The following is a 24,049-nucleotide window of genomic DNA, read 5'->3' as shown; positions in this document are numbered from 1 at the left end:
AATTATATATATATATATATGCTCAATGTCCCACCCTCGTAAGGTGCAACCAATGATTCATGGTGCTCTAAGTTGTAAGGCCCCCATTATGAGGAGAAGCCATGTGTGAGCATGGATATTGGTTGGATCTTGAATTGTATGTCAAATGAGGTCTATGCTAATGGATAGAAAAAAGGTGACTTTTGTGGATCTAGCCTTTGGGTTAGATAGAGTAGTTATGATGATAGCAACTCGAGGCACAATACATCAAGTTTTGGGGTATGAGAGTTATCAAGGATCCCTATTTTTGCGTTTGGGAGCTACAGAAATAGCCCTTTACTGGGGGATCTCAAGGGGCCCATAGCCCTCCTAATAAGGGTCAAGGGCCAGGGCAACACCCCCGGCTCGATGGTAAAGAAAATATTCCTTGGAATATTCCGTGGCTAACTAGGAAATGGTCATAATATGGTCAGATAGGTCGACTAGAGTACCTTCCCAGGCTATAAAAAGAAGACCCCTCCAAATCCATCATCAATCTATCCTTCACCCTATTAGAGTTCTTCCAACTATCCTTAAGCTCTTCACATATCATCTATTTGGATCATCATCTAAGCTTTCTAGTAGAAGTGTACAGGTGGATAGAGCCATATTTATATCTATTTGTTTGAAAGTAAAATAGTTTCTATTCTTCTCATATTTGCTATGTGTTCTCTACTCTTTGTTGAGATTCTGCTTGTTGTAGTGTATAATTTCTATGTGGTATTAGGTCCCAAGGAGCTCTGAGGAGTGAACAATATGTGAGAGAAAAGGGCTTCAATAGCGAAGAGGAGAAATATCATCTGCTACATCAAGTAGTGGTGCTAGCACATCTTAGGTGGTGGTGCTGCTATACCAACAATTCAAGCATGGAGGATTTGTTTACCAACCTTCAGTGAAGTTAAGTTACATACACTTTGTGGAAGTTTGAAATTACAACTATCCTTTATTCTTATGAGCTTTTGGAGACAGTGCTAGGGATTGATCTAGAACCATAACCTACGCTTGGCCCACCGAATTCGAGTGTTATAATTCCTCCAAATGCAAATCTTCTACAAGCTTGGAAACAAAGGAATGTGAATACATTGTGTACCTTAGTTGCAAGCTATTCTAATAGTGTTTCAACCTTGATTCAATATATAACCAAGGCATCAAAGGCTTGGAATATACTAAGAAGTTAGTACCAAACACAAAATCAAACTAGATTCAAAACTTGGAGAATCAACTATCAACATAGAAGTTTGCCAAAGGAGAGACAGCTAAAGCATTCATCACTCAGATCAAGAATTTGCATGAATAGATGGTTGACACTGGAATACAAAAGACTAGTGAGGAGCTATCTCGAAGTATCTTTGGATTTGTGCACTAAAGTTTGATGGACTAGTAACCTCTCTAAATACTCACATAAGATCTCAAGCTTTGTTGTTTTAGGAATTTTGTGCACTATTAATGGAGGAAGAGTTATGGCTTAAAGCCTAAGAAGGTAGCAATAGTGGAGATGTTGCGTTCTCTGCCAAGAAAAGATAATTCCTCTACCATTTGTGATAAGAAGAAGAAGGGTAATAAGAAAAAATTTCAAGGAGAGTGTTTTTACTACAAGAAGAAAGGACATGCAATTGTAGATTGTTGTGTTAAGAAGGTAGATGAAAAGAATAGCATCATGAAGACTAGGAAAGAAGATAGCAAATATGGCTAAAGTAGAGTTACAGTTATTCATGGTGACCATTATGAGGAAGTGTGTTCCTCACTGCAATAAATATATACCACTCACTCATGGGTATTGAATAGTGGCAGCTCTCCCATCATAAGAAAGATCTTTATAGCTCTATGAAGCCTCTATAAGAATCTATTAGTGTGACGGTTAGGAATGATGCGAAATACCCTGCTAAGGGCACAAGTATTATTTCCTTTGTTGCTATAAATGGTGAACTAAAAAATCTTTCAAATGTGTTGTATGTTCCAAAGATTAAGAGAAATCTAATATCAATTTCTTTTATAATAGATATTGGCCATAACATGAGGTTCACAATGATAGGTGTAAAAATTATTGATAGTGCTCGCAAAGTTACTGGCAAAGGAGAAAGAAGGAACAACCTCTATGAGCTAAGTGCTCTTATAGCCATCGCTGGTGTGGGCATAAGTAAACTTTGGCATGAAAGATTTGGTCACATTGATTTTGCAGTGTTAAAGGAGATGCATAAGTAAGGTTTGGTTGCCTACCTACCTGTAGTAACTAATAATAAGGAACCATATGAAGCTTGTATGATAGGCAAGAAATAGAGAAAGGAAAACTCTTCATCTCTTAAAACAAGTATGCATGGGAGATCTTAAAAGAATTTGGCATGACCGAGTGTAAGGAGATAGCTACACCTATGGAGGCCAATGTAAAGCTATCCATTGAGGATACATTAGCACTAGCAGACATTGGAAGGTATAGGAGGTTGGTTGACAATCTCATCTACTTGTATAATACTAGGCCCCATATATCAGTTTTTCTATTGGTGTTTTGAGAAGATTCTCAAACAAACCACGATAAAGTCATTGGAAAGTAGGGATGTGGGTGCTCAGATACTTGAAGGGAATTCTTGATTAGGGTATCACATATAGTTCTTGAAGTGTTCTTGTGGAAAATTGTGACTTGGATTGGGCCTGTGACTATGATTCTAGGAAATCAGTTTCTGGATAGTGTTTCTCTTTAGATTCATGAGTTTTCTCTTAGATCAGTAAGAAGCAACCACTTGTGGCATTGTTTTCTACCAAAGCAGAGTACAATGTAGCTTATTTTGCTACATGCGAAGCAATATGGTTAAGGAGGATCCTATGGCATATGGGAGTATAGGATGAAGATCCAACACGTCTAAGATGTGACAATCAAAGTTGCATCACCATTGCCAAAAATCTAGTTTTTCATCATGTGTGCACTAAACACATTGGCATTCAATATCACTATGCGTGTGACTTGATCAAAGATGGGATAGTAGAGTTGGTCTATTGTCTAGTGGAGGAGAATGGAGTAGATATCTTCACCAAAGCTCTTATGAAGGATCTACTTTCAATTCATCTTCAAAGACGACAATCCTTGCAACCCAAATTCTTGCAACTTGAATTCTTACCATAGCAACCTAATTTTCTACAACAAGAAATGGTGTGGCAGTAGCCTAAAAAGCAGGAAATGTAGGAAGAAGTACTGCAACAAGCTGAAAAATAGCAAGTACAACATGGACCTGAAGATCAAGAGTTTTTGAAACCTAAAAATAGATTGGAAAGTCATCAGATACATGTTTTATTAGTTTGGATTGATGCAAAGCAATATTTTTCAGGTGATATACTGTAGATTGAAGCTATGAATGAGTATCATGCAGATGCAAATGCAGTTTTTTATTGTTTTCTTTTACAGGTTTTCTTGGATTATCTTGCATATTTCTTTGGAGATACAGTTTCATGTTTGATATTTAAGTAGTATGGTATATTGCCCTATATTTATTATGATGCAGATGTTAGAGCGTCATCGACATATTTCCTTATCAAAGTTTCTACTCTTTGCCATTGGAGTAGTGATTTATTGATACATTCATGGTTCTATATCTTTCTTCTCTATGATATAGTATAGATGTCATTGTACTTGATTGGTTTCCAGTACTGGTGTGTTGCATTGAAATGGTTGCAGTGTATTTCACTTTGTATTAAGGGATTAGTTACTAGTTTCACTTTACTGATACTTAGGGTTGGTTATGCAATTGCACCAAAGAGCTTTGAGTATCCTAGAGGGGCTCTACTCACTGCTGCTCAGTGTGGCTTGTCAAGGGGTGCAAGGCCTCTAGCAAGGTATAACTATGTTTTTTGGGTTAGTTTACATATCATTTAGTTGCATGCTTGTGGGTTCAAGTCTATCGTCCCAATCATCCACCGAGCTATACCAAGTGTTAGGGCTTGGATTCTATCATCTATTTAGTATTATTTTTTACCTTAGTACTTGTATGCATTTAGGTTTATGGGATTAGCATGTGTAAACTGACGTTAGCTTTCATATGATGTTTCACTTGAAAGGCAGGTGCATGTCAAAAAATGTGAGGAAGTTGTATTTGTTGAGATCCTGTATATCAAGAATGAGAGATTCTTCAAGTAGTCCATGTAGATGATTGGTGATTCTATCTATCTGTGTCTGTAGCCTGAATATTAATATTGTCTACTTCAAGTTATTTCATCAGGAATGGTCGTGATGACAGTAAACTTTGTGATATCTTTCTAGACAGCAATTTTGCATTCATGAATATGATATGTGTTTCATGTATGAGTATCTTTCTTGAATATTATGTGCGTATAATGGCTGTAAATTTGTTCAAGAAGTTTCCTATAGTATTAGGGTTATTTCAGGCAGACCGGTGTGTCTTGTGTTTTTGTTGTGGTCTTGAGATGCCAAAATAGTACTATTCATGGAAAGGATGTGTTTATCCTAATAGACAATGGTAGTACACATAGTTTTGTGAATAAGTCAATTGTGGATAGGTTATACTATTTTTTTGTTGATTTACAGCCACCCATAAGAGTATAAGTAGCTAATGATAAAGAGAAAATTAGCACTCAAATGTGCCCACAGGTTCCCATACAGTTAGCTAAAAATTATGATGTATAGGTGAACCTAATTGCTTTGAAAATAGGACCATAGATATTGTGCTTAGTTTTGATTGACTAATGACTTTAGGAAAAATTATTATGGATTTCTTGTAGTTGTACATGGAGTTTGCCATCGATGTAGCATATCCACCTAGAGAGAATCCCAAGTAAATCTGATTTTCAACTTATTAACATTAAACAACTCAAGAAGGATTACAAGAAGCGCTCACAGATTTTTGTTTTACATCTAAATAAATAGATAGAAGATCAATCCAAGAATTCAGCAGAGCATCCACCCTTTGAAAGCTCTACTACCTACTTCATCACCTCTTAAGAGAGTATTAGATTGCCCTATTGATTTGGAGATTCATTAAAATTTAGTCAATGAGCCACCCTAAGGATTGTCAAAATGTGAACCTGAGGAAGTAGCCAAGAAAATCAAAGATCTTTTACATATGGGATTTATTGAGCCTAGTTCTTCACCTTATGCATCTCTAGTCTTGTTAGTGAAGAAGAAAGATGGATCCTTCACGATGTGTATTGACCACAAGGATCTAAAAAAGATCAGAGTAAAGAACATGTATCCAATTCTTAGAGTTGATGATTTTCTTGATGAGCTCAAGGGGACTAGATTCTTTTCCAAGCTTAATTGAGATCTAGATATAATCAAATCCATATTAGAATTACTTTTAGGATTGATCGTGGGCTATACCATTTCCTTGTTATGCCATTTGGGCTTACTAATACTCCAGCTACCTTCTAGAGTGTGATGAATAAGATTTTGCAACCTTTCGTCTTCCAATTGCAACATTACTCAATTGCACTTGAATGTTAAAGTCTTATCCATTCAAAAAGTATTGCAACTAAGCAGTAGCTAGAATAGGAATATAGGTTTGCAACTTACAGAATACTTCCTTTTGTTTCTTGGCATACCCACAAACCTGTTCGTGAGGTTCTTGACGTGTTACATTGAGGACATGTAGCCAATACTGACCTCCCCTTTTAGGGGCAAACTCTCTTCAAAAGGCCATAAAGAAGAAGTCAATCATAGTTATGGTTCCAGCTTCTAGAATGTGATACCATACTGCAACTCGTCCTTTCAAAGTCATATTAAATGACATCATCAAGTGTTGAGATTTGCAATCACACCTATTGTAGCCTCTTTGGATAAGGTAGTGCTGGGTTAAGGACATGCACGCATCTGAATCCCGTAAGCATAGAGAAGAAAGACATGTCACCTACCCAACTCTATTTAACATTGTACTTGCTTGTCATTTTCATATGAGATGAATGCAATGTCATTGTCAATTTGTTCTTCAGTACAGTGTACTTGCTGCTTGTTCTCTATTCTTGGGTCAAATCTCTTGGTCTCCCTCATGTCAGTGTCTACATGAATCTGGTCTATGTCTATGAGCCACCGTAGCTACCATGCTCTAGATCCTATGTTTTCACATGGTATCAGAGTGTAGATAAGCATAGATTAGCATGTCTCAAGTCCTCTTTCAGCTCTCCTCCATCATTGCCTAGCTGAAGTCTAACTAATGACCTCATTTCTCAACTCTATCTTCATCAACCTTCAATGGTAGCCATAGCCAAATAGCACATAACTCTAATTGAGCTCTTGCAATAAATGCATTATCTCTACATGCTTTATTCTAAGGATCTATCCTCTAACTCAAGGCACAATTGTGTATCACAACACACCTCGACATTGGGCACTCAGTAGCGCAGCATTGCAAGAAATTGTAGTTTCTATCCCTGAGTTTCATGTCTGTTGGTCGTACAGTCATCGTGTCCCACATCCTGCTATTATGGGGCATTTATAGCTTATCTTGTAGGTTTTCTCCCCACCAGAGAGATCCCAAAAAAATCACCTAGTCGAGCTGCACAAATTGATTAATTAGTCAGTCAGAAATGCTAAACTCAGGTCGACCATAGCCAAGATTACTCAAGCTTTTTCTCTTCTTCATTTTCTCTCTCCTACCACTTGTATTAAGACATTCTCACTCTGATTTGCTAGCCACTAAAAACTCCAGCAAGATTTATCCTCAAACCATTGAGGAGGGAAGATTTTGGATATTTTTCTTGCAAATCTTTTGAAGCATAGCCCTTCTCAAGCTTCATTTTCACCTTGTCACTTGAGTCTACTACCAAACTAGACCAGCATTAAATCAAGGAGGGGATTTGGAAGATTTGGAGTAGTTTTTTGGACCAAATTTCTAAATATTCTTGAAGACCGCAAGTCCAACAAAGTAGGAAACACTCAATTTGTCATAACTAGTATCTCTTGATACTACTCATCTAGTGTCTCTTGACACTTGTACACAATCAAGATCAATCTTTGAACTAAAAACTAAGAATTCTTGGAGCTGATTTACTGCTACATTTGCAACTCCAACATGGGAAAAGTTTCTTCAACTGTCAGGTTCAAAGGGGTTGGCTTTCACACTTGGTAGACCCACATCAAGCTTATCCTAATGAAGAAGGGTCTCTAGGCCATCATAAGTGGCAAAGAAAAGAAGCCTCGTGAGGTAGATCTTGCAATCACTTGGCAAAATTTGGATGATAAGGCTCATGCCATTATCAAACTGGAGCTAGACGATAGCTATATCCACCATGTGGATAACTATGTGACCTCACATGATACATGGAAGATACTGGACACCTTGTTTGGTGCATAGTCTAAGTCATCAAAGTATGGTCTTTTGATTGAATTTTTCAGGCTTGATATGAAGTCCAACACACCACTTGCCACACATCTAAATTACATGGAAGGACTTCTAACCCAGCTTGTAGGAATCAACATTAAAATGGAAGAAGATGTTTGCATTGGTGTTCTACTTAAAAGTTTGCCTCTTGAATATAATAATGTATTAACAACCTTAATCAATATGCCAAACCCTAATCTTGTTGATATCCAAGCATCACTGTTAGAGGAGGAAAAGAAGATGAAAACTAAGGAAGAACCAAGCACCTCTAGAGATGAACAAGTGTTATATGTTGGCAATAGGTACAAAGGCAAGAAGGACCAGCTTTTCTATGATTTTTTCAAAAGGACTAGACACACCAAGAAGTTTTGCCATGCTAGAAAGAGGTCCCAAAAGGCCTATCTTGCTGCAGTGAAAGAAGAAGACCATGGAGAAAAGAAAGAAGAAGAAGAAGAAGAAGAAGAAGAAGAAGACACTAGGAGAAGGACAAGCCTTATCAGTCCTTTTATGCCTACTCTTATAGGTTGTTTTAGGCTTGTAATGTCTAAAGCCCAAATGCATTTATCATAGGCTTGTAAACTCCTCATGTAGCCTTGTACTACAGCCTCCATACACTTTGTGAGGCCCCTGCTATAGCCTTTGAAGTTTGTGGTACCCACACTTAGCCTTTTCTGCGAAAGCCTCTTGTGTTTTGCCACACCTATTGTAGCCTCTTTGGATAAGGCAATCCTGGGCTAAGGATATGCAGGCATCTGAATCCCATAGGCATAGAGAAGAAAGATTGAAAGTGTCACCTACCCAACTCTATTTAACATTCTACTTGCTTGTCATTTTCATATTAGATGAATACAATGTCATTGTCAGTTTGTTCTTCAATATAGTGTACTTGTTGCTTGTTCTTTGTTCTTGAGTCAAGTCTCTTGGTCTCTATCATGTTAATGTCTACATGAATCTAGTCTAAGTTTATGAGCCACCATAGCTGCCATGCTCTAGATCTCGTGTTTTCACAATCTTGAATTCGACAGTTAAACATTAACTTTTGGAATTCATTGATATGAAGTTCTACATCTTCCTCTACTAACCCATGGAAAATGGGTAGAGGAACCCTAATGCTAGCAAGTCTGGTGTCCCTGCTAGGATTGCAATGGGTTGCACCATGGTAACAACTGCGTTCACAAAAGAAGTTTGAATTATCAAAACTATTACTCCACAAAAAATTGTTGAAGAAAGGACAACATTCTTTCCAATTCTTCCTTTCTATGAGGGTTAATATTCTCATTGAAAATAACTATGGATAGGCACACCTTGTAGCCATACATAGCCTCAAATAGTGTGAAACTCCAATATGAGCATGAGTAGAGCTATTATAGGTAAACTCAGTCAAAGGCAACCATGAATCCCATGGATGCTACACATCATGACAGAAATGGCGAAAGTAAGTCTCCAATCACTTATTTACCCTTTCTGTCGACCATTGAGGCATCACAGACTCTTTGCTAAGGAGAAGAAGTGCTCCTTCATGTTCATTAAAGTGGAGTACTTGGGTCACATTTTCAATGAAAAAGGGATACAAGCTGACCCTAAGAAGGTGCAATATATCATAGATTGGCCAACACCTCTACCATCACTACTTCACTTAGAGGGTTTCTCGGTCTATCATCATTCTATCACAGATTCATTAATCATTATGCTGCTATAGCAACTCCTTTGACTAATAGGTTGACCAAGGATGCTTTCTTTTGGGATGCACTTGTAAATAGTAGCTTCAAATAGTTAAAGGAATTACTTACTTCTACCCCTATTCTAGTATACCTTGATTTCTCTAGAAAGTTTACCATACAATATGATGCTAGTAGCCATGGAATAGGTCTATTTTGCTATAGGAGCATGGAGTTATTACCTTTAAAATTTGCAAGCTTACAGATAAAGAGATGGTTATGAATTTCTATGACCAAGAGATGTTGGCTATTCTACATGCAATAAAGAAATGGCACCTTTTTTTGTATGGCAACCGGTTTGGAGTTCAGAGTGATCACAAGGTTCTAAAGTATTTTCTTAGTCAAATCTTACCCCTAAGTAGTGTAGGTGGGTAGCTACCTTGTAAATTTATGATTTTGACATCACTCATACAAGGGGAAAATATAATGTGGTAGTTGATTCTCTTTCTAGAATGTGAGCATGTCAAGTTTCAGCTACTGTGACTGAGTTACATGGTGACTAGATTAAGGAGTTATAGGAAGCCTATCTTTGGATGATGAGCTCAACCATGTACTTCAAAAATTATAGCAAGGTCTTATGGAGGAAAACTCAGATTATCATATTCAAAATTGCCTCATTTGGCTTAATAGCAAGACTATTATTCCATCTATTTCTTCTTTCAAACTGAAAATTATTGAGGAGTTATATTCTTCACCCATAGTTGGACACATGGAGTGTTTAAGACCTATGATAAAATTAGCAAGAGCTTTCACTGAAAAGGATTGTGGAAATATGTTAAGGACTATGTCATAAAGTGTATGCCTTGTCAGTAGAATAAGGATAGCACTTGTAAGCCATGTGGTTTGTTACAACCATTGCCTATTCCAAAAGGCAAATGGAAACATATTACCATGGATTTTATTACTGGTCTACCTATTACCAAAAAGGGTTGAATAACATATATGTGGTAGTGGACAGACTCATTAAGGCAACCCATTTCATTCCTACCAAAACTCAATTCACTGCTTCACAATTGGCATGTTAGTTCATGGAGCATATATTTAGATTACATGGATTACTGCATGTGATCGTACATGATAGGGATACCAAGTTCATGAGTAAATTTTGGCAAGCAATATTCAACTCCATAGATACTAAATTGACTCCTTCTATATCCTATCATTTGTGGGAGACTTAGTTCTATTGAAAGTGCCCAAGTCTCGATATTCTACTTTAAAGGATGGATCCAGCAATAAACTTGCTCACATGTTCTATGGACCCTACATGACCTTGAAGCATATTGGAGACTTGACATATCATTTGGAACTTCCCTCTTCCACTAAGATTCATAATGTGTTTCATGTTAGTTAGCTCAAACACTTTTATAGTACCCAAGTGGAAATAGTTGATGAGTTGCCTCTTATGGATGAAAAACTTATTCAGTATATTCCTAAGGAGGTCATAGGTCAGCATGAAAAGAAGCTTTGCTCTTGCTCTATCATTAAGTATTTGATCAAGTGGAAGGGTTTAACACTTGAGGAAGCTTCTTGGAGACCAGATCCTATTTTGGATTAGCTTTCTTTTCTACGAAATTCATTGGTGGTTGAGACATAGCCTCATGGGAGCCAGCTATACTCTAAATAGGGTCTAGATAGTAGTCTCTTTTACAATAGATCTTACTTTGCCTAATTTTTAAAATTATACCACCTATATAAGGTCAAATTACTCTTCAATAGCTATGCTTTGATATGTGGCACACCATTCAATAAGTCGGTGTAGTCAGTGACTTAACCATAGTTAGTCTTGGTTAGTCATACCTATGTGTGTAAGCCTCTTTCAGTTAGTATGATGGAAGAATAATGGAATAAGAACAACAATGAGCTGAGGCTTATCTTTCACTCCACTCTGTCTCTCTCCCTCTCTTCCAACATGGTATTAGAGCTTGAACGCCTGAACCTTGCAGGCTTGGCAATGTGACCATTTGACATCAAGACATCAGATCTAAAGAAAACATCATCAAAGAAGACTTCAACTGCAACTCGTTTTTTTTGCATAAGCTATATCTTGCTACAAAAATGGTTTTTGGAGAAATGGCTTGCAAATCCTGACCATTTTGACGTGGTCTACAACTTTGCAGAGAAAGTTTTTTCAAATTCATCACAGATTCTGAGATATTCAGCACAGACCTGTGCAGACTGGCTGTTTACTATAGTAAACAGCAGGTGATTCCAGGGCACTGGTGGCTTTCATCCTAACAATGTATATTCCCTTATTATCATGCATTTGAGCATGATATTGGAGTGTTAAATTCTTAGTTTTGGAGCTTATTTACATGCTGGAAATAGTGAACTAGTTGTTGTCCTGAATTTGGAAACAATATACCTACAGAGTTGAAGTATCTGTGATGCTTATTTGCTAGTGACAAATGCTTGGATCATACCACTTGAGTGGTAGATGCTTTTTGGGATATTGTGAGTGCTAAAAGTCCAAATTTTGGACTCATTTGTTGCTGGTTATACATGGGTATTGACTGGTTATTTGTAGGAAGGATACCTATCATATTCACTTTACATATATGCAATATATTATGACCGGTTGGACATGTATCAACTCCTCCATAGAGTGGCAACTAAATGAGATGTTTTGGGGATGTTTTGAGGTCTAAATAATCTTTTTTTAACAAAGAAAATATTGTTGGTTATAGTAGTGGGCTGGTTGTATTTGGTACTACTACTTGCATAGAGTACAAACATTAATACTTGTATGGATATAGTTTGCTGCTGGGATGTTTTGCCACTACCATAGAATGTTTTGAACTGATTTGAGCTTGGTTTATGCTCAGTTGACTATGTTTTTTCATTTTTGCAATATAGTTTACAGCAAGTAGATTGTCAGGAAAATTGTCTTGAATTACAAGAAACTCACTTGAATAGTAGGAAACTCATCCTGAACTGTAGGAAAAGGAGTCAGATACTTACAGGTTGTATACATTACTGAATACCTAAGCATACCTAAGCTGCAACTATGGCAAATGCTCAAGGCACTGACAATATCACTCAAATTGTGGTAGAAAAGCTGGACAACAAAAATTTTGCTTTATGGAAGTTCCGTATGAATAATTTTTTGCTTGGCAGAGGTTATTGAGATATATATACAAGTGATGAGGCTGAACCTGAAATGCATGAAAGGAATCCAAAAAATGATAAGAAAAGGGCTCATAAGCTATGGACTGAGAGAGCATGCAAGGTGTTACATTGGTTTTCCTTATGTATATCAGATGCTATGGTTATACAGATTACTGGATGCAGTTCTCCAAAGGATGCATGGGACATACTCATGAAGAATTATGGAAATGTAACACATGCAAGAAAGATTCAGCTAAAGCAATAGCTCAATAACATGTCTAGGAATGGCAGAAGCATTCAGGCCCACACTATAGAGATCAAGAATGTAGCGGATCAACTTGCCACCATTGGATCTTCAATGTCTGAGGATGATATGATTGTAGTGACATTGAATGGACTTGGCAAAGAGTATAAAGCATTTGATATGTCTATTTCTATGAGAGTTGAATCCCCTGATTGGGATGAGCTAATTGCTTTGTTGTTGCATGAGGAAGTTAAGCTTGGGCTGAATACAGGTTCTAGTACGTCTCAAAGCAGAGACACTTTTCTTTATTCCAGCCAGTGTGGCAGAGGTGGCAAAGGTTGTGGCTCTTTTTGAGGTCAAGGAGACACAAAACACTTATGGACAGCATCAGCAAAATGCCTCTGGCATGGCACAAATACATAGGGCCAGCGTGAATCTGGTGGCTTTAGAGGTAGGGGGAGATTACCCCATGGTAGAGGTGGTGGATCTGGTTCATGGAAGTCAAATGATTAGTCAAACGGAGATAACAAATGTCATTATTGCAGCAGATATGGACACATTGCAAAGGATTGTTACAAGAAGCAAGGAGATATGAAGGCAAAGGGCAAACAACATGGGCACTATGCATCTTCTAGCGTGCTCATGATGAGCAGGTTGACAGATTGTTTTCCATACAGCATGTGTGTAAGAATGTATGGTACATTGATTCAGGGGCTTCAAATTATATGACACCTCATGGAGAATGGTTTGATGAGATGGTTGCAGGTTGACATGGTTATGTGTGTACTGGGGATGACAACCAACATGACATTCAACACACAAGAATTGTTATGTTGTTGATGCCTGATGGCAAGAAAAAGAGCATGCATGATGTACTACATGTACCTACAATAACCAAGAATATTTTGTTAGTTGGACATATGACAGAAGAAAATTTGCAGGTGAGATTTAATAGAGACGGATGCTTTGTTGAAGAATATGGTAATGGTTGCAAATTGATTGCTAGTGGCCGAAGAGATGACAAAATGTTTACTCTTGATGCATCAATTCGAGAATTGAAAGGAGCCATGTTTGCACATGATGATGGTGTTATATAGGATGTTGAGATATGGCATAAGTGGATTGGCCAAGTGAATGTACAAAAGCTAAAATCTATGCAGCAGAAGGAGATTGTGCTTGGACTGCCTAAGTTCAAGTATCATGACTTTGGACATGTATGTGATGCATGTCAGTTTGGAAAGCAAGCATGGCTTCCATTTATGAGACATGTACGGAATAGCTCACGACCCTTGCAGTTGGCACATTCAAATGTATGGAGTCCATCTCATAATGCTTCATTTGGTAGTGCTCGTTACTATGTATCCTTCTTTGATGATTTCTACTTGGCTTTACATACTGAAACATAAGGATGATGTGTCTGATGCATTCAAGGACTTCAAGAAGCATGCTGAAAATGCGTTGAGCTGTAAAATTTCATGTCTTAGATCAAATGGAGGTGGAGAATATGTCTCTAATTACTTTGACAGGTACCTTGCTAAACATGGGATCATAAGACAGTTAACTTACGGCTATACACCGCAACAAAATGGTGTAGTAGAAAGATAAAATTGGGCATTGATGGAATCGGCAAGAGGTATGCTGAATGAGAAGAGTTTGCCAGATGGTTATTGGGCTGAAGCAACAGTAACTGCTGTCTATGTGCTGAATAGAACCCCTACGGCAAGGATTCATGATGTAACCCCATATGAGAGGTTGTATGGTCATAAGCCTGACATTTCACACTTGAAGGTATTTGGCAGCATTGCATATGTGCATGTTCCTGATGAAAAGAGGAAGAAATTGGATCCTAAAGCTGTCAAGAGTGTGTTCCTTGGTTATGCACAAGACCGAAAAGCTTACAAGTGTTATGTACCGTCTACATATGAGACATTGATTAGCAGAGATGTTGTTTTTGATGAGCTGGCATAGTGGTATGGTAATCCTGTTGCAGTGGCTACCGATGGATCAGCCAGCACTAGTAATGTTTAAAATACACCTACAATGAGTACATCTATGAGTGGTCCTATAGGTGATGGGTCACCTACAGTAAATCCTTGGTCAAGGCACTTGTGGAGTCGTACTCCTACATCTAGTGACATGGATATGTTAGTGAGGGGGAGATTGGATAAGGGAAAAGAAAAGATGCTTGAGGATGTGACAAGTCCACTTACAATAGATTATGAGTCATCTAACAGCGACAATTTGGATAGTGAGTTGGACATTCCGTCTATTATGATTCATGGAGCAAGGCAGAGTCGTTATGTACTGCCTCATGAGAGGCAAGCTTAGAGTGAGCCACTATTACAGAGATCTGAGAGATTCAGAAAACTAGTTGACAGGTTTACATACACTGGTTATTCAGCCTGCCATTATGTATATATGGCTAGTGTGATAGGTTACAAAGAACCTACAAAGTTTGATGATGCAGTTACAGATGATAACTTGTGTGCTGCCATGGATGAGGAGCATACAGCCCTCTGGCTAAAAATGAGACATGGGAATTGGTTGAGTTGCTTGAAACCAAAGTCCCCATTGGCTGCAAATGGGTGTACAAGGTTAAGTGCAAGTCAGATGGTTTGTTAGAACACTATAAGGCCAGGATGGGTGTAAAAGGGTCGCACAGTAATATGGCCTTGACTATGAGGAGACTTTAGTTCCGTGGCTAAAATGAAAACAGTCAGAACTGTCATTGCTTTGGTAGCATGCGAAGGTTGGAAATTATGGCAAATGGACTACACATGTATGTAAGCTGAAAAAGGCTTTATATGGACTGAAATAGGCACCTAGAGCATGGAATACTCGAATTAGTAGTTATTTACAGCAACATGGATTTAGATTGGGTGATACATATTAGAGTCTATTTACGAAGAAGACAGATCAATATGTGTTTTTAGTGGTTTATGTAGATGATCTTATCATCACTGGAGATGATGAAGAGGGCATTGCTGAAATTAAATCATGTTTACAATATGAATTCAAAGTCAAAGACCTTGGTGAACTAAAGTATTTTCTTGGGATTGAGGTAATCTTTGCATCTCAAGGTATATGGCTGCTATAGAAGCAGTATGCTCATGACATGTTACAGAAGTATGGTATGGCTAAATGCAAGCCTATGGAGACACCTCTTGATCAAAATGTCAATCTCCAGATTGATGTTGGGAATGACATAGAGAATGTGATGATGTGTCAATAGATGATGGGAAATTTGATATACTTGACTATTACATGTCCTGACTTATGTTATGCAGTGGAGCTGATTAGTCAGTTCATGCAGAAGCCTCATAAATCACATTTAGATGCAGTCAAGAGGATCATGAGATATGTAAAGGGTACTATAGATTATGGGTTGTTTTATGCATATGGAAAATCCCTTGACTTGACAGGGTTTACTAATGCTGATTGGGCTGGTTATGCCTATGATAGGAGGTCAATCAGTGGTTATGCATTTGGATTGGGCAGCAATATGATTAGTTGGCAGAGTAAGAAACAACCTACTACTGCATTGTCTAGTACAGAAGTTACAGAGGAGCTGCCTTAGTGGCTCGCAAAGTAGTTTGGTTGATGAAACTGTTGAAAGACTTGGGAATACAACTGGAAAGCAAAGTGAGATTGCATTGTGATAACCTCAATAGTGTTATGTTGGCTAGCAATCCTGTCTACCATGCTAGGTCCAAACATATTGAGGTTCACTACCATTTCATCAGAGAAATGGTTCTTACAAGGCAGGTTAACTTGATTCGTGTGAAGATTGAAGACCAGGTAGCATATATATTTACCAAGTCTCTTGGTAAAGAAAAGTTCATATATTTCAGACATCTACTTGGAGTTTATCAGATGGTTTGAGCTTGAGGGGGAGTGTTAGAATATCAAGCTCCCATTACTCTTCAATCAGTCTATCTTTATGTGTGTGACCACATTAGCTGGATACAGTTGTACATGTGCTCTCCTCTTTTCTCTCTCATCTACTCTTCTTTCTATCACCTCTCAATCCTCCTATTTGAGAGACATCATGAAAAGCTCCGTGGAGCTTTATTAAGTCTAGATACCATGACAATAATCACCTCCCAAGGGAAATAAGAAACCAATGTTGAGCCTATGCAAATTAATTTAGCTCGATTCAAGCCACCATTGTGAGCTCAAGAGAAGCAATGATGATGTGCTCTTGGATTGTTTTTGTATTGTGGAGGACCTAGACATATTACTCATTGTTGTCCTAATAAGAAGCTACACGTATAAAGCTATGCCAATGCATTGTCTTGAGGCTCCTAGCTTGCACCTAAAAAAGGAGATGCAATTCATGGCCAATAGGATTTTGTTCTCTTGAAATGAGGACACTTCCGACTTTGCATAATAATAAACAAAGCTCCAAAAGATCCCACCTTGCTTCTAGAAGTCAGAATGAACTTTTCAAGGTTCTCTTTACCCAAAATATTGAGCTAAAATTTTAAGAAGGGTGTACAAGTGTTGAAGGCTTCCAGGATGTTGAAGGCCAACTCTATTATCAAGGGTTACTTTATATACCACCTAGAGCATATAATTCAAGCAAGGTATGACCTTTCAACTATAGGACATTTTGGGGTCAATAAGATAATAGAGCTCATTTCCTCATGACTATTGATGGTTTCAAATGTGGAAATTAGTCAAAGAATTTATATGCACATGTGATACATGCAACAAAGCCTAAGTCCTTCACCATCTGTTGGAGGTAAAGGCGCCTCCGCCTAGCCACCCATGTATTACTAATTGACAGTACCCGCCACTACACACTGCAGGTGGCGGGCGCTCGTCAGTGTCACTTTATTCTTTATTCTTTTGGTGACAGTTTGAATAAAGGAAGGCCCGGTCACACATTATGACTATTGGAGTTCCCATTTACTCTCTCTCTTTCTTGCTCTTGCTCTCCCGCCATAGCTCTTCCAAGTAAGCTTTGATCCTTCTCACCTTTCAACTGGTATCAAAGCATGGATTCATGACTACTCAAGCTTGGTTCATGGCATCTTCAACTTCCTATGGATTACCTACACTCATTGGGTCTCCTTCCTGGCATCCATAGGCAACTCTCTCGAGCTCCCATCACTCCCCAGCTTCCCAAGCACATTCCTGGCCCCCTTGAGCATCCTCAGGCATTCCAAAAAAGGTATTCATTCATTTACTTCATGATTTCATTGTTTTTCACACGTATAGCAGGGTTTGCAAGATTAGGGGCAGCCATAGCTCCCACCATTGGAGCTTGTTCCCACCATATCCTTCCTGAAGCCTTTGTAGGCTACCTTGGGCTTGAACTAGGCCTTCATTGGCTCAAGGTTGAGCCCTCTTCCACCTGGTATAGCCTTAGCAGGAGCAGTAGAAGCCATCAGCAAATCAGTGTGAATTTTTGCCTATTCCCTGCAGCCCCTGGACAGCTCCTCTTCTACTTGCTAATGACCATGGCATACCTCTACTCGGTGTGGCACCCCTTGGCAATGATGCTTGACATGTTTTGAAGCCTCTCGAGCCTTAAACACTGATCTAACGTCCTATAGCACTATTTTTGAACCAATTTCCAGCAGCTTACAGACATTAAATGTCAATGCTACACTAGCAGTTGATGCCTATGCTTGTTTGGAGCTTCCTAGTTAAGCGGTTTGATGCCTATTGATGACTGATTCTAGGGGGATGAAAGACATATGTATTGACATGATCTTGGACTGATTTTTGGGCTTAAAAATATCAATTTTGAACAATAAATCACTACTATACAATAGTGGGCTGAAGCCTATAACTTCATGTTTTCCTATGCCTCTTGGAATCGGGACATGCTTTGGAGATGTACTTTGATGTATTGATCATCAGGGATCGACTTTGAGCTTGATATTGCATCTAATCATTGGTTGAGCTTGAGCTCACTTTGCATAGAATTTGGATATCCATCTTTGATGTACTTATGACATGTACTTTACTTATGTCTGACTGGTCTTAATATGCTTGTTGGCTTATGCCACCTATACATGCATGTTAGATTATCTAGAGTTGGATGCTACTGAGCTTTGCTTTGGCTTGACATTTGATTGCTTGGAACTTACTTTGGCTATTTCTTGGCTTCCTAGAGTTACCATTTGGATGTATTTGATGTCTATGGATGCTATGTATGGATGTTGCACGGCCTATATGCTCATGAAGTCTTATTAATACTTGATCTGGGCATTAGGGCCAAAAACACTTCCAAAAATGCACTTTTGTTAATCACAAGATTAAGAAATAGGACAAAGAGAGTTTGCCATGTGTGCAAGAATATGGTATTCTTGTCTCCTCTTTTTTAGAGATAATGGAGTCCATTTTGTGATTCTCTCTTCTTTTTTAGCCAAAATCCCTAAAGTTTGACGTGTTTTGGAGTCCCAAAGACATTATTTACTCACAAATCTAACAAAATACGTGACAGAGATGTGACGAAATTAATAATGAGTTTTTTGAAAGTCGGGAGATCTTTCAATATTCTTTTTGGTGCCCAATACATACTCATTTGTGTTCTTGGCGCTACTTTTTAGTTCATTCACCCCTGTTTGAGCTTCTTTCTCTGCGCTTTCATTCTTTTCATGGCTTCCTCTAGGCGCCCTTCTTGTTTAATACACTCTTGCACAGTCTATAGCCAGGGAGCAGATGGAAATTGGGAGCCCAAAACCTTTACTGTAAACAATTGGGTTACCATGCTCCCATCTTGCAAGGGCTCTCATAAGGTGAAAAGAAGAAAATGAGATGATATAAAACATCACTGGAAGGGGCGTATCATTGCCTTCAAAATTATGCCCGAAGGGTGGTTTTTCAAGGTACAACATGTTTACATGGCCAAGGATATGCACTTGCCTCCAAAAGAACGTGTTCCCCAACAAACACATTGTAAGTTATTAGTTGAATAACGTATGTAATTCTTTTCCATTTAGGCAAGTACTAACAACTGATTCGTCATTGCAGATATCTTTCTGTCAACAAGTAATGAATGGCAACCTGTGGAAAGCCTAAGTGGGAATTTCCATGCCATTCATAAGGTATTGGCAAACATTATTTATGCCGATCAAACTGTGTCTTTTTTAGTGAATGCAAGGTTTTTATATATTATGCATAGTATGTGGTTCCCTCTAAAGCGGATAGGTATTTGCCATTGCCAAGCCTTTCATCTCTAAACTGGGAGATTCCTGACAAGGTAATGGTGCAGAGTTTCAAATTCAAAATATCGCAGGATATTCAAAAGTCCATGACAGCTGGAAGGATCTCAAGAAGAATACGTTTATCATGGTTTGTACCCCTCCATATCTTCGTGGCTTGCTTCAAAACAAAAAATTTACAAAGAACAAAGGTATCCTGGCTAAGTAGAAACTTTTCGAAAGAGGATTTGGACAACACTATAGGGATGCTTTGGAAATCTAGAGAGTGCGACCATAAGGGTGATATCTTGAGGTGCAGTGCATGCCCTCAATCCTTGGCTTTGGCTTACAGTATCCCTCGCCAAACTCTTGCTTTGGGATTTGATTACAGGAGATACAAACTAAGATTGGGTATTTGGGTTCCCTTAGATTCCGATACAGATTGCACACCATATAAACTTGCGGTGCACGTTTTGCCGCATGAAGAAGTAAAGAAGGTGAATGTTACTTCCAATTGGAGTTTGAAAGATGTGAGGGATACCTTGGAATTGCTAGACAATACATCCCCTAGATATAAGTTCAAAGTGAATGGCGTAGCAATTGGTAAATGAGCCAAGCGCTCTTTCTCTTGTACGAGTTGTTTGTCTCCCACAATTGTGAGTTTTGAGCCTTGAGAATGAAAACTTTGCAGGAATTTATCTTAATTGACTATCCTTAAGATATTTCTTAGTGGGAACTCATAAGCTATCATGAAGCAAGTTGCCTTCCGAATGTATAGAAATAAATGTACATTACATTCGATTTATAAGTGAAAAAGTTCATTACATCATGAGATACAAAAATGTCATATAAATGTACAAAGCCAAAATAATAAGGCTTGTGTATGCTTATGTTTGCTCTTTTGATTCTTTATCTGCTGCCTTCTCCTTTGTTGGCTTTGTGGCTTCTTTATCGATTTCTTCAAAGATGTTTTTTCTCATAGGGCCTTTCTTTGATTGTTGAAAGAATTTCACCTTTATAGGTACTCTCTTTTCTTGGGGTTTAAGAGGGGATGGATCAAATTTCAGAGGAGAAAGCATTGGCATTCCTTTTCTTTTAGACTCTGCAGTAGTGGTCTTTGTGGCTGACTTACCATTACCATTGCCATTGCCTTTGCCCTTGCCCTTGCCCTTGCCCTTGCCCTTGCCATTGCCATTGCCATTGCCATTGCCATTGCCATTGCCCTTACCATTGCCTTTACCCTTTCCCTTTCCCTTTCCCTTGCTTGTGCCCTTGGCCATTGAAGTTTTGGGAGGAAGAGGGGAGTTAGGATCATATGGTGTGATTGCCTTATCCAAAATCAGCTCAATGCATCTCTCCCTTATCCACCAAACATACGAATCAGGATAGTCTCTACACTATAAGAATAAATGTTATAAGTTAGTGAAAAGACATCATGAAAAGGGTTACACAAAAATCAAATGAAATTAACTTACATTCACTCCTTCTATTTGTAACAACTTTGAATCCACTATTCTACAAATATTTGATATAACTCTCCATCCACAAGAATGCACATCGCTTTGCAATGGAACTTCTTGTAGAAGAAACGTATAAGGCTTTTGAGGATCAGCAAGATCCTCATATGTAGTATCCAAAAATGTAGAAACAAGTCTACCAGCACTACAAAACAAAGCTTTGTAAGTTCAAAATATTTTTTGTAAATATAATCAAAGCAAGTAATTTTCTTTCAACATACATTCGTGCTTGGCCATGAACACCGCTGAGAGAGTTCATAAAGATAATTTCTCTGGTAAGACAGTTAATATAGATAAGACTCCAGTGCCCTCTGCAAATTCAAAATAGAGGTGAGCAGAAGAGTGAAAGTAAATGAATATAAATTTTCGTCTACAGAAAAGAAAAAATACATTTCTACATAAGGGAAAAAGATGTGGTAATTTATCACACTATCAAAATTATGAAAGAATGGTGCAATATTAGACCCGGATCTTGCAAATAGTTCCATTGAGAGAAGTGGATCAACAACATATATGGCTCTACGGATATCGAGAGTGAGAGAGGAGACGAATGCCTTGCTGTCAATAGCAAAAGCTATTTGAATCGATCAAAATCAATACAAATTACATATAAAATATACTTGAACCTATAAGCCTTACCTTATGCAACAAAAAACAACGGAGTCAGATAGTTGGACATCCCTTTTCTCCAACATGGGCTTGTCCTCGGGAGATATACTAAGGTAATCCTCCTCAGGTTCTGCAGAAACATTCACAACTATTTGCCCATACACTTTACCCATCCTCTCGTTGTTGATGGGAGCAAGTGATGCGGCTTTCCTCTTGTAAACTTCGTCTTCAGTTTCCAATACCTCCTGAAATTTTTCACTCAAGATAGACTCCTGCTGACTGGCACCCCTTGTAGAGTAAAGGTGAATTACATCCTCAACCTTTAGCTTTTTCCCTTTCCTGGACAATTTTGGAGGAATGTTAAGGATTTCAAAGGCTTTTTGATCGTTGGAAGGCAAGGGCCTCAACACTTTATCGAACCTATACATGATTCTGCTGATCATGCTGAAATCTTTATTCATAAGGGTAATTCTATGAGCATGCGCAACAGCAATGTAAGCATCGTTCATGAAATCAATAACAAAATCTTCTACAGCCTCTTGTAGAGCAAGAATTGCTGAGAGTTGCCACTTATTATTTAGACCAGAGACAGTTGCCACTCTAGACAATTTGTCAGAGATTTCTTTAACAACTCTTATGAAAGCAGCCTTTGGAATCACGTGCTCTGTAGCTCTCTAGGCTTTTCTAATCTCATTGAAACACCTCTGCATGTAGAAGAATGGGACTTCCTCTTTTTCTTTTGTGGCTTGGGAGGCTCACTGGCTCCAGCAGAAGTAGGCTCAGGTGCAATTGGAGGGGATGAATCCTTCATAGGGGAAGTCTCACCCTTTGCTTCTTCAACTTCAAGAGAAGAAACATTCTCTGCACTGAAATGGAAAATGCTAGGCCAACACCTGGTGTAGGGGGGATCTCTGTGGCAAAATGCTCTGGGGCCTCTGATGGCCCAGCCTCAGCAATATTTGAAGAGGGTTCCTCCTCAAATTCATCAAATTGTAACTTCCTTCTACCCCCACTGTCCTTCCTATCCACATAAACTTTTCTTGCGGTTTGCTTTGTCCTTGCCATGTAGAGGAGAAAATAAAAGAGCCAGAAAGACAAAAATGATATAGGAATTTTCTCAAAAATCTGACAAGAACGTAGCAGGCACGATACGGCGCGAGAAGGAAGAAACGAACAAGACGTATGGTCACGTTCGCACCGTATCGAAGACAAGGACAGTGAGATAAGAAATCTTGATATGACGCGAGATGGCAACTAGGTAGACCACTGAAGGACTCTCTCACTCCGTATCGATCAAGCATGCACAAAAACACAGCGAGTCGTAAGGAAAATGGCCACGAAACGGTGTGAAATGAGAAAATCAGAAAAGAGGCAAAAGCACCCTCGCTCTGAATCGAGCGACGGGAACCGATACGATGCGAGAGGATAGCTACGTAGTAGATGCAGCACTGGGATCGCTCCGTATCGAGCAAGAAAGGTGCAAGAGCTCGAGATAATTAAAAGTGTACACGTAAGCAAAATGGTCCCTTATATACCCTCATCAACCATGCCATGCATCAGACACGTGTCTCGCATTGATTTTTCCACGTGTCCGTCTAACGTCCATATACCATGTGTCGACTAACGATCGGTCCACATGTTTGTCGACTACGTGTCGCCCAACAGCTAGTGCCACGTGTCGATGCCTAATGGCTAGTGCCACGTGGCATTATTGCACGCCCTATATAAGGGGGTGTCTGTCATCTGTACGGATTTTTCGGCTTTCTTTGCAGACTTCTCATTTTTCTCCCAATACGGCACGCGAGCGAGTGTTCTTGTTTTGTGCTTTTTCTTGCTCGCATCGTGTCGGCTTGGCGTTCGTTTCCAGACTCCTAACCCGATACTGCGTGAGGGCGCGTGATCGCTGATTTGGGTTTTGCCTTGTCGCGTCGTTTTGGTTGCGGCCCTTTGCTTTGAGTTGTTCTGTTTTGCATTCCTGATACGACGCGAGTACGAACATCCGTGTCTAGCATTTGAGTCTCATCGCGCTGTATCAAGCAAAAGTTGGAAACATGTCTGAACCTACAGATTTTCTGGGCTCCAAGGTTCTGCTAGGAACTGGGAAAAGGAGAAGGATTTCAAGAGGCTCAAGGGCTTCAACATGTGATGAGCCTGTGCATTCTGTTTCTTCCCCATGCTCTGCCACCAGTGTCCAAATGCCAAGCACATCTCCAGGGAAGGGAAAGTTGGCAATGAGAGTTCTTGGAGTATCAAAGCTTACTGATGTCACTCCATCAGAGAGGCTTCTTGACTTTATCCTTCAGAATGGCATGGATCTCTCATTCTATGGAGTTGTTAAGAATGTCTTTAATCCTGATTGGGA

This window comes from Lygodium microphyllum, chromosome 11 (assembly GCF_053477565.2).
Source record: "Lygodium microphyllum isolate KBCC chromosome 11, Lygodium_microphyllum_v1.1.10, whole genome shotgun sequence".
NCBI classification, from domain to species: Eukaryota; Viridiplantae; Streptophyta; class Polypodiopsida; order Schizaeales; family Lygodiaceae; genus Lygodium; species Lygodium microphyllum.
This window is presented reverse-complemented; position numbering follows the sequence as displayed.